This window comes from Canis lupus, chromosome 1 (genome assembly GCF_011100685.1).
Source record: "Canis lupus familiaris isolate Mischka breed German Shepherd chromosome 1, alternate assembly UU_Cfam_GSD_1.0, whole genome shotgun sequence".
NCBI classification, from domain to species: Eukaryota; Metazoa; Chordata; class Mammalia; order Carnivora; family Canidae; genus Canis; species Canis lupus.
This window is the reverse complement of record NC_049222.1, coordinates 26,460,830-26,473,137: the sequence shown is the minus strand read 5'-3', so window position 1 is coordinate 26,473,137 and position 12,308 is coordinate 26,460,830. Positions and strand designations below refer to the sequence as shown.

Sequence of the window (12,308 nt, the reverse complement as noted above, 5' to 3'; positions counted from 1 at the left end):
CAATGGTTGGAGGGCGTTAGTGAGTGATTCACGGGCCACCCACATTCTATTTCACTCAGGGAGGGCAGTGAATATTTCTCCAGTGGGCACAGTGTCAGTTTTCACTTGAATAAAGGGGCCTGTGGCTCAATACACAAATAAATTAAAAATGAAAACCACTGTGTTAGTGAAAAAAGACATGCAAGTTATAAAACAGATTATCAACAGCAAAACAAAAGTATTAACCTGGAGAAAACCCTAAAAATGTAAAGTCTGATATGATATCCATGCAAACTAAAAGTATTTCCAAAATATGGGTGACCCCATTATAATTTAAACTTGCCTCTAGAAATGTATTATGCGGTTCTTATTAGCTGGTTCAACATAAATGTGTAGATTTGAGATTCATAACCAGCATTCAGGCTTGAAACAACAACAACAGCAACCAAAACTCTGTAACCTTGATAGCATCTACCAATGGATGAGACTTGAAAAGCAGAGGAAAATTCTACATAGAAGTTAAATACTAAAAAAAAAAAAAAAAAAAAAATCGGTCATACGTTCCTGACATTTGAGAAGCGTTCTCCAAATTCAGTCATTTGCCACCAACCTTCATGATTTTGGCTATTTCAGCCAAGCCTTTGCTCACTGTTACTTCATCTGCTTCTTTAAATAGGGACTTTCTAAAATTTGATTTGCTTTACTTCAATACTTTTTTTTGCCCTTTTCTTCCACAATATTATCTGTGAAAGTATAGGTTTAATATGAAATTTTATGTATTTTTCTAATACCCTTAGGAATAAATACATAACTAATATTATAAAAATAAAATTTTTGTTTGGAGACCACCTGAAATGAACTTCTATCTGGCTGGTGGAAGCAACTGCCCATTGTAACCCTTAATGATAAGGACTCTGAAGTCAGACTACAGGATTGGGATCCTGACTGCATTCCAGAGCATAACTGGGTCTCAGTTTCCTCACCTGTAAAATGGTAATAATAAAAGAAACAAATTTATAGCATAGTTGAAAAGATAAAATTAAGCTAATCCACGTAAACACCTTAAAGTGTTCTGCATAAAGTAAAGCCTCAGGAAATGTCAGCTATGGTGTTATGATGATGATAATGATTGACAGTGGTAATGATTGATGACAACAATGGTGAGGACTTACACAGAAAAAATTACAAGTGTATAAAAATGAATCTGACAATTTCTACTTTAGAATATACTTCTTTAAGATATGAATATACTTAAGAAAATATGCATGAGGTGTGAAATTTCAAAATAGCTATTCAATATTGGTTTAATGCAACTTCACTTTCAAAGTATTCCAATGTGATCACAGCAATCAAACTGTGCCTAAAATTTTTAATCTAAAATTATCTACCTGTGAATGAATAAGATTAAAAAAAAATCCTAACATGATAATATAGGTCTTTTTCCCATGGCCCAAAAGTACACCAAAATAAATGTACTTAACCATAAATAAAAGTTTTAAAAATATGATCATGTTGTATTAAAATGTTTCACATGGAGAAAAAAATTAGAATTCCTGACACATTAATATGGTGTTATTCATCACCCATGGATTGAAATCTCAGGGTGAGAAAAGGGCCAGGCCAATGCTGAAAGGTTTCAAATATCAAACTATACTATTATGTCAGTGACCTAAGATCAATTAGCACCTTTCAATGACAGAAAAGGTTACAGTGAGACTCAGAGGTGCACTCTCTGAAACTATTTTAAACCACCATAAAAATGTGGTTTTGATAACTCAAAATGGTTTCTATTTTTAAATTAATCCATTTCATCTCTTTTTCTGGAAGACAGAAAAGGAGTTAGGGCAGTAAGGGTAGTGGTATTCATTTTCAGTACCTCTCTACTAGTAGAAACATAGCTGGACACGCGCAAGGATCACAAAGAGTAAAATGGGGTATCACCAAGGTATATACTAATGTGCAGTACCAGGAGCAATATTAGGTGACAGTAATGTTTACAAAGTCTTCAAACCTCTTAAAAGCAATCAAAAATTGCTTGTACTGTGCTTGAATACGAGATTCTTATTTTCTTCCACTCAAGTTCAAACTAAATGATGCCAAGTTTGGCTCCATGTACAAATTAATGAATATTCAGTGCCCCCCACATTAAAACACATCTAACTGAATGTAAATACACCACTGCATCTCATCCATCTCCTCAATAAATTCCTGAAAGATCATGTCGTTTCTTAGTTCACTGGGAAAAATTCAAGAGAGAAGCAGGTACACTGCAACATCATCCATTCTTTCTCATGTTGATTTCATTCCCCCAGTAACCACTGTAATAAAATCCCCCAACTGTATTTCTGAATACACTTATTTTAAGATACTCTATAGGAAGACACATTATAAGAGGTTAGTTTAGAATATGTACAAATAATATCCATTTAAGAAAGAAACTGCTGTGATTATATTCTCACTGAAAGAAGTAGGTGTTTGATAGAGGTTTGTTCAGTTCTTCAGTGAAAAGATTCAAGACGTCTTCTGTTTTTAATACCACGCTTTTCTGTTTGTTTCTTAAATAAGTGATCTGAAATATTTACAACCAGACAGTACCTAATTTTAGGTTTTAAGTGCTTTAACAGCTCGGTGAAATATGATCAGCAGCTGCAATACAGAACTATGGTGAATAAAGTCCTTATAAAGGGGGCCTGTTTTTACTGAATGTTCAGTGTTCCTGAATTTACCTAATAGAAAAAAAAAAAGATAATGAAAAAACATAATAAATACCTGAGCTCTTAAATTACTTAACACTTCACTAAGTCTTGAAAAGGATTATCTCCCCTCTTCTTGAATTCTCTATAAAAATGTGAGGTTTCATTGAGTAAAATAATTTTATTATTTGAAATTTAGAATGTGAGCTTTCCAACATCCTAACTGTTCGTAACAACAGCTATGGCTTTTCTCCCATTCTATTTTTCAAAAAATCCTGGATAAATTAATTTCAGCACATAAATTTTTTAAATGAAATACCAAGCCACATAAATATATTTTTAGACATGGCATCAGTCATTTAGAGCTTGCAACAGAGACTGAAAACATGAAACTGGACACTCTATTTCCCATGGGTATGTAGAATTTATTTACACCCCAAATCACAACGTAAATATAAAGGAAACTCTTAGAAACGGGAAACTGGGTTTTCTTTTTTAATTCAAAGAGATTTTTTAGAAGAAAAAACAAATTACAGCAAAATGACAAACGACTCATCTGTCAGCCTCCCTTCAAAAAAGAAACTTTTATGAAAGGCAATTTTTTTTTTTTCAGTTAGCTTCTACAGATCCTCCAGAATGCAGATCCTCTGTATTTTCGAAGAAGAACAATGATTGTTCCTGAACCAATTTCTTCTTATACAAATCTTAGGGCTTATTTTTTTTGATTTTCAAATTTGAACACAATTTAAATATTACCTATGAGTATACACACAAAGATTTCCATTTTGTAAAAGAGAAATTGAGTTTCCTAATACCCAAGGAAATAAATATTTCCTAATAAAAATATAAATCTTTTTATTTCAGTTATAATTGTGAAACCACCTCTATGATGGGCTTAAAATGTTGAAGGGTACTCTTCTCAGGAAATTGACAAAGGAAAATGGCTTTTGTAAACCACGTTGATTTTAAACCTTCACTTGTTATGAAAGACAAGGATATGTCCCTAACAATCAGAAAAAGGGCAGCTTGCAAATAATCTAATTATGTTACTTTCAAAGTTGTACCTATCAAAAGCTTTAACTTTCTTGTACAGTTATTGCTAAAAATCGGTTTAACTCCGAATGGCTTACAACTTTTAATCGGATGGAATAAACTATTTTGATGGTTTATAATAACAATAAAAATGGATGCGGTTATATCTGCCTTTGGTATTGTTGCCATAAAAATCAGATTCTGGCAGTCTAGCTCCACAGAAAACTGTCTCTTGTTACTACTGTTACTTATTTCTTGGGATAATGTTATTTAAAACACACACACACACAAATGCCTTTCAGTGCAGTTTCCTAAAACACACATGTATCAAATATTTTGTTTTAGGATTCTCTCCCCTCCCCCTTTCCTTGTTGCCACAAGGAAACATTATAATAGAAGAAAAAGAAAAAGCAGCAGCAGCAGCAGCAGCAGCAGCAACAGCAGCAACATTTCTGCTTAAAACTAAGGTACAATCCTTGTCCTGAGGGAGTTTTAAAAATAAAAACAAAAACAACTCAACAAACAAACAAAAAACATCATCGACTTTCAATACTGCCAGTCACCTCCGTGTAAATGAAACTTCAGAAGCTGCTCAAGGGGAGCGGGCGGTTGTTAAAGGCTCCTAAGGCTCCCACCTAAGTCCCAAAGGATCCCGCCCAGAAACTGACAACTGCAGGAGGCTGCAAAAGGCGGCCGCGCAGAACTACAACAAAATGCCATATTCGAGAAGATATGTTTCCCTACATCAATTACGTTGATCCCAGGGTGCCAAGCCAAAAGGGGTAAGGGAGAAAGAAAACTGTTAAGCATGAGCTCTTAATGTGAAACCTAACCTGTTGGTTCTGTTGGGTATCGGATTTTGGAAGTGTCTGTAATGACAGCCAGGAAAGCGAATTAATGGCCAACGGCCCACTGGGTTTGAACACCAGACTCCTGTTACCTCCTCACAGATCAAGTACACAACACGCACACGCACACGAAGATGCTCCACGTGGAACTGCTCGGAAACCAAAACACACGCCCCAGTCGCTCTTCTGCACCTCAGCGGAGAAAGCCCGGGGACCTGCACCTTCCTGCCCTGCCCTCAGGTTAGGATTCCTGAACGACCCGCGGCTCCCCGGTGCAGGGGAGAGAGGCGCGGGGAGCGAGTGACAAGAGACTGTCTCCAAACACTACCCTCCTGCGCGCGCGCACACACACACACACACACACACACTTGCCCAGAGCACAAACCCCACTAGCCCTCCAGGAGCAGGGGAGGCGGTGGGGCGGGAGACGCTGCCACCCTAACCAGGGGCTGCTCTCCGGATTCGCTGCAGCCCTGCCCTGGCGCTCGGTGCGCTCGTTTCCTTAGAGCTCCCAGACTGTTCAAACAATCCTTACAAAGAAAGAAACATCTTTAACGCGTTACTAAACTAAGCCAAAGTTCTGGCGGCGTGTGGCGCAAAACCAGACAGGCAGCGCGCGCGGTCTCCTTCCGACTCCCGCGTCACCGCGCGAAAACAGCCCTTTCCAGCGCCACGGCCACCGCAGACCCAGAGAGCGTGAAACCCAGAGAAGACCTGCTGCCCGCAGCCAGCTCCCTCCGCTCCGAGAAGCTATAATCCCTCCATGGCACCGCGTCCCGAGCCAATGAACAAGACTCCTCTGACAAGGCGCCTCTAATTTCAGGGACCCTGGCAAGCCGCAGGAAGCATTCGGTCCACGCCGCATAAAAACTATTAACGTGGGATGGCCGCGGTTTAAAAGGCCGGCTGCTGCCTCGAGGCCAGGCACATGCAGGGAGCGGTCGCACGCAGCCCGCACTGGGCAACCGCCGGGAGCCTGGGCCCTCCGCCGGACCGGGTCAGCATCCCAGCGTCAGGCTTGTCTAGGTGTGTGTGTCGGGGGGCGGGCATCGAAATCACAAAGCGCACGGGACGAAGGTAGGGGAGACCCCGGCCCGCGACGCTGCGAGCCGGGGGCGGGCACCGGCAGGCAGCGGCGCTCCCCCATCCCGTCGCGGCCCTGCAGCAGCCCCGCAGCCTGGGAGAGGACCGCCGGGGCGCGGGGTGCCCGCCCGGGCAGGGAGAACCGCTGCAGCCTCGGCGGCCCGGGCCCCGGGCGGGCGGGCTTCCCTCCGTCCGCCTCCCGGCGCCCGCGAGGCATCGGCGCCCACGGCCCGTCCGCTCCCGGAGCTCCGCGCCCCCGGAGGAGCCGCGCGCGCTTCCCGGGAGCCAGTTCGCAGGATCCCCGCCAGCCGGGCCCCGCGGGACGGGGACCAGGGGCACTCACCTCCCGCAGCCCGGACCGCCTCGGATCTGAAGTTCGAGTGTCTGTCCCAGCCGCAGCCCCGTGCGTCTGGACTTAGCTATTCACTCGCGTTCCTTCCAGCGTCGGAGTTTCCCCTTCGCGTTGTGTCTCTGCTGCAAACAGGACATCCCCTTCGGCCACCCCCCGGCAAACAGCGTACACCAGTGGGGGAGAAACGGGGCGGGGGGAGAAGCCGGCTCCGAGGGGGAGGAGGAAAGGAGGCGAGCCGAAACTCCGGACTAAGAGGTGGGGGGGGGAGTGGAAGAATAGAAAAGGAGAGCGCGCGCGCGGCCACTGCTGTCGCCTCTGCCCCGCTTTCCCCGCGGCTCCTGCCGCCTCTGGACGGGAGCGACGGCTTCGCGTGGACCGGCTCGAAGTGCTGCGCGGAAGCCGGGAGCCGCGGAGCGTGCGCCGCGCGGCGGGCAGCCTCGCACTGGCGCGCGGGGTGGGGGGCGGGGGACGCCTCCGCCGGCGCCCGCGGCCACTGGAGGTCGCCGGGGGGCCCCGCGGCGGGCGGCGGCGCGCGGGGACCGACTCCTTTTCAGTCGACTTCGCCGCCTGCCTGCTGTCATCGTCCGCGGTCCCGCGCGGGGGCCGCTCGGGACCCTCGGCGTCCCCGGTGGCGCCGCAGCAGTCTCCGCGCCCTCCGCGCCGCCCCCGCCCCGCCCCGCCCCCACGGGCCCGGCGCCTGCCCCCGCCGCCCGCGACGAGGGGAGGGACCCGCGACCGCGCTCGGGTCCCGGGACGGGGAAGCCTCCGTCCGTCCCCACCTGCTCCTGCGGGGCCGCCCGAAGTCGCCTCCCACTCCGCCGCTGCCCGGCTCCGGGGTGTAGGCGACTTCGGGCCCCCGCCGGATTCCTTTCCACTTACCCCAAGGGACAAGGCAGAAGGGACTTCGCCTGCTTGCAACGACGTCAAAGAAAAACCAACCCACGCCAGTCGGAAGGGACGAAATACCCTTTCGCGTGAAGATGTACGCTGGGAGCGAGTCGGCAGTCTGGGGGTAGGCTTTGCTGGGAAGGGCCTGGGCCCCTTCCAGCGCTGGGCACAGGTATAGGCATTCCTCCCAGACGTCCAAAGGTCAGGCAGCGTCAGAGCTTCCCCAGGCACATTGCTGAAGTGACATTTCATGCCCAAGCCTTCGGCACATGCATTATGCACCCACATAGGATTTAATATTCTGCACGAACCCACCTACGCGTATATCACAACCAGAGGCTGCGGCACGGTAGTCAATAAACAACACATAGATTTTGCATCCATTTAATTGCCTCTCCCTGAAACCTCTTGTCTATTTTAGGAGCATCTTCTTGAACTGTCACATAGATTATGATAAGTGTTTTAATGTACCGAAAATTTATCGTCAGTCATTATACCGGTCCCTTTTGGTAGGTGTAAGTTCATTTAATTTTCACGACTTTAAGGGGGTTATTGTATGATGGTTATATAAGAGATAAGGAGACCAGGCCCAAAGAAACCTAAGTAACTTGACGACCCAGTGGACTCTAACCACAAAGCCTGTAATTTAACAAGCACCTCCCCCACATTGCCTTAAATGTGGCAGAAGAAATTACAAGGTAACTAGTAAAATTTACTCCTATTCAAAGAAAATTGAGCTTTAATGTTTTGTCAACTTAAATACTTTTCTGTAAAAAGTCAGAAAAATATTTCCCTCTTTATTTCATCTTGGTCTTTTGCAACCGACACGAAAACTGTCAGGTTCAAAAGCAAAAACCAGTACTGAATTCTTGTAGGTACAATTTATTTTTTAATTAGTGGGGGATTACCCACAATTATGAACAGGCAATGGAAAAGGTGAGGTTGTAAGTTTAAACTGATAAAGGCACTCACTGATGCTCTCACTTCTCACTGGGTGTGGATCTTGCTTGTAGATTTATTTTGAAGGCTTAGACTTGCCAGGCACCATGTTCCCTTTTCTGCTTTTCAAGGTGAAAAGCGTTCTGGTGGTGGATTTGGTGCAGAAAGGATTTGGAGTGTGAGCTGAAGCCTGAAGAGGATGTCAGTTAATATACACATAAGACAGAAATATCAATAGGAAGAGTTAATTAACTTTGCAGATCTTATTTTCCCTCATTTTACGGGTGGTAAAATTAAGGACTTCGAATTTTTAGCAGCTTCCTGATAAATGGCAGACCTAAAATTCCAACCAGCCTCTGTGTAATGCTAAAGACCACTATTAGCCATTGTGATGCTATTATTAATGGAGTAGTCAGAAAAATGGTAAATATTTTTAGTACAGTGTGTGTTTCAGTGACTACACCAAATATGCAAAAAGTAAGTGCGATGCTGAATTTAATACTCTCCCCATAAGACCACAATTTTTGAACTTCATTTTGTTATAAAATATTATATTAGTTTGACCTCTAAAGGTGGGGAGATGCACAATTTGGATACAATATAATTTCATACTTTAGCATACTGTTCATATAATTATTTTTAGCATGTCTTTTTACTCCCTTCTAAAATCAGATTTTCAGCAACACTGACCTTGCTTTCAATTTACTTTGCTCCCCATGTGATATTTTATACATCTTTAGAAGAATGTATTCATAGAAGTTATTTTTAAAAACCTATAATTGCATCACAATAATAGTATTCAACTTCTTATTACTATCTTTGAGTCCCTCTAGTCTTAAATGTACATATATTACATGGACACTAAGGAGTGATATAAAATGGCGTATTTCAGTCCAAGTTTGAAATAAAAAATTGAGCATAGGAAACAATTATGAGGTTGTATAGGTAAAATGTATTGCCCATTTAAGCATTATTTCCAGCATTTCTACTGAATATCACGTTTATAATTATTACTAGATCATCTGTAATATTTTAACTTAATATTTTTCTTTAAACTATTTGTATCTGACAAAGGAAACTTTACATCATCATCACAAATGGAAAATCAATATAATTTACCATAAATGGAAAATGACCTTGCAAATAAATCTGTATTATATAAATAAAAATTATTTATTCTATACTACCTAAAATTATTTCACACATCAGTTTGAGAAACACTGGTTTAAAGAAATACATTCCTTATGTCCCTCAGGTTCTCCAAAACATATTTTCAAGCCTTTCCTTTCCGTTACCATAGAGAAGTGTTGAATCCAAGATGCTTTGAGGGGTTACCTTTAAAATTCTGTTTTAATTCAATTATTGATTTCCTTGCCTGAGATATATTGGAAGAGTCTGAAGTTGAGGTGTCTTTTTAAAATTAATTTATTTTTTTATTGTTTTTCTTAGTATCTTGTGGCAAAATTCAAACAACTCATAAGCACGCAATTAAAAACCAAATTACTCTCTAAAGAGACTCTATATCAGTTACCCATTACCCTCTCCTTCCCTCTGCTCCCTCAACACTCACACTTCATCTTAGGCCTTAACCTCTGAAAAAGCAACATTCCAACTGTTAACCTCCTGAGGTGGCAGCATCTATTGGCCCAGACCGGTACTGCAACAAAGTTCTACAAGGCAGTGAAGAGGAAAGGAAAAAAGTAGAACAATGAGAGGGGGTCAAAGGGCCTGAAAAGACGGGTGGGAAGATTCTGAAATCTGCTGGAAAATTCTGGAAGCGATTCAGAAACACTGGCAGATCCTACATGACATGAATCAGGCCCTCAGAATATCCATAAATGTCCGACTTAATCTGAGAAAAAGACATTTGTTTGGAAGCAAAAAAGAATGCGGCTTTATAGTGAAAATCAGTGGAAATCTAAGATTCCCTTATTAGCAATTCATTTAGCCAACCCCTCCAGGATGGGATGCTTCTGCAGTTGTCATCTACTATTTGTTTATTTTTCAAGTGTGCAAAGTGCTGTTTGGCACTGGGTTTTATAGAAGACAAAGCCCTCTAGGAGCTCATAATCCAAAACATAATTTTTATTTTAATTTCATTTCAAAGCAACCTTAAGGGAAAACCATTCCATCACTTCAGTCAGAACAAACTTTATGCTAAAAAATTTTAAGAAGACACTACAGTCACCAACAAATGAAAACAGAAGACTGGATGCTTATAGAAATAATCCCAAAATAGATCTTTTGAGTTACTCTGTTGGTATACCTTTGAACTCCAGCTGGAAGTAGACACAATGCTTAAACAACAAAGTCATTCAATTGTTTCTTAGTAAACTCTAAGCAAACCATTTAAGCTTTGAGAGAACGACCTTTCAGAGGGCAGCATCAGTATGAACTAGGTTTAACACCGTTTTGCTCAAGGACTCTACCAAAGACAGATTATGGGAACAAATGAGAATAAGACACAATTGCCTGGGAATCTAAAGCTCTATGCTGCTGGTTTACTAAAATCTGTAAATAAACACATATTCTGAGTAATTTTATACAAACAGATCAAGCTTAAAAAGGTTTCTACTGGCTTGTGAAAGTGAAGAAATTGGATCTGCAGGGGACCTGTTGGATCATTCTCTTCTGTAGGGCTTTCTACTCAACTTCCTCATTCTTGGCCAAGTCGCTAAAGAAAGGGAAATAAATGCACACTCTGGGAGACAGCCTCATTATATTTACTTTTAAATTTTCTCTTGAAATTTTTTTCTCAGGTTAAATCCTTTTATCATATTATGCAATTCTGCTCTATCTTTCACGTTTACACCCAACCTTCAGATGTTTATAAACAGATATCACGCCCACTTTTAGTCCTCTGGGAGCCACATTAAACAAGTGTAAGGCCTTTTAATCTTGTTTCAGCAAAATCTCTCCAAGCCCTTAATCATTCTTATTGCTTGTCTCTGAACTATTTCCAGTTTCCTAGATGTTCATTTTTTGTTAAGACGTATCCCACATTGAACACATTGTTCCAGGTGTGGTCTTACAAGCATACTAGAACAAAAAAAATTTTTTTTTTTCTATGGCCTTATGTTTTGGCTTCATTGCAAATTCCCACCAACTCATGCTACTTTCATATTCTAACAAACTTATATGTAACTTTTTTCTCTATTTTCAATTCAGAGTTCCTTTTGGCATACTGTAACAATCTAGATTTCTCAAGTACTTCAAATGCATAGATCTAAATGATAATAATAATCAATATATGAACAATATCACTTGATTGTCCTCTTAATTTCATTGGCTTATAACTACCTACATTTCAAATAAGGAAAGATCTAATTGATTTTTTATGCAACTCTTTATTACATATCCTCTTGATGTTCATCTACTTATAAAAAATGACCACTGATTATAATTCCAAAGTCCCCGAAAGTCTAACGATTATAATTCCAAAGTGCCCAAATTATGAAGGTCAAATAAATCAATTTGAAAATTTTAAGGTAATGTGTTTGGCATTGTCAACTCCATTACCTCCATTGTCCTACTCCTATTTCTTTTATAAAATCTCAAAGTTAGAAAAACTACTAAATTGCAACTACTCATTTAGTCTGAATATTTGTTAATGGAAATACTTTAATACAACTGAAAATTGTCTGTTCTTTTCACTATGCCCTAGAGCACATTTAGAAACCATATCTTTAAACAATATTTTTTGATATTAGCTTTATATTCTCACCCCTGCCCCCAACACACATTAAAAATGACTTTCCCGTTCACCTGATTCTTTTATTCTGCTACCAACCATCTCAAAATAAGCGGTCAGCCCTCAGTGCATCTATTTCTCCACCTTGTTAAGTTCTAAAAATCTGACTTCATTCTCTTTTCTTTACAGAGACTGTTCTCTTAAAATCATCAGTGGTCTTCTAATGGTCATTTCTTCTTCATCACTCTTGACTTCCGGGAAGCATTTGGTATTGACAGCCTTCTCCTAACTTACAATAGCCTTGTCCTCTTTTGTCTTCCATGATTCTGTGTTTATCCCCTGATTATACTTCTGTAGTCCCTATGGAGTTTCCTTTTTTTCTCTTAATTCTGCTAAAAAAAAAAAAAATAGTAAGTTTTTTCTATTTCCTCTCTTCTTTTCAATTTCATTCAGTTCTATAATCCCTTCTTTTCATGTAAGTAGGCAACTTTAGAACATAAATCTTCTTCCTAAAGATCTGGGCATCTCAAGCTGAACATACTCAAAGTTGAATGCATGGTTCATCCACTGACTCCTCTTCTTGATTTAATTTTGTTAATGGCACCACCTTCATAGAGGCCCAACACTTTGAATTCGTCCTCACTCTTTCTTAAACTTTGAATTCGTCCTCACCCTTTCTTACACTTTGAATTCATCCTCTCTCTTTCTTACCTTCCGTATACAAAGAGTCAGCAAGATAAGGTTTTGTTTGTTTGTTTGTTTGTTTTTATTAGCAGTGTCTCCTTATCTTTCCTTCCATTTCT

General features: G+C 41.4%; 1 protein-coding gene across 9 annotated transcripts in view; it reads right to left on the bottom strand.

Annotated features, from left to right (window-relative positions):
• The window catches only part of EYA4 (EYA transcriptional coactivator and phosphatase 4), a 306,025-nt gene that overhangs the window by 264,827 nt on the left and 28,890 nt on the right, over positions 1–12,308 (bottom strand). For 3 of the 9 annotated variants that reach the window (XM_038526047.1, XM_038526052.1, XM_038526055.1), the window contains exon 1: positions 5,979–6,397. The exons of 1 other annotated variant lie outside the window; for it this stretch is intronic. The gene's annotated coding sequence lies outside the window, so the exon portion shown is untranslated. Of the gene's footprint in view, positions 1–5,978; positions 6,399–6,866; positions 7,074–12,308 lie in introns of those variants that run through there. 5 more of the 9 variants (XM_038526051.1, XM_038526053.1, XM_038526048.1 and 2 more) reach the window with 4 other exon arrangements.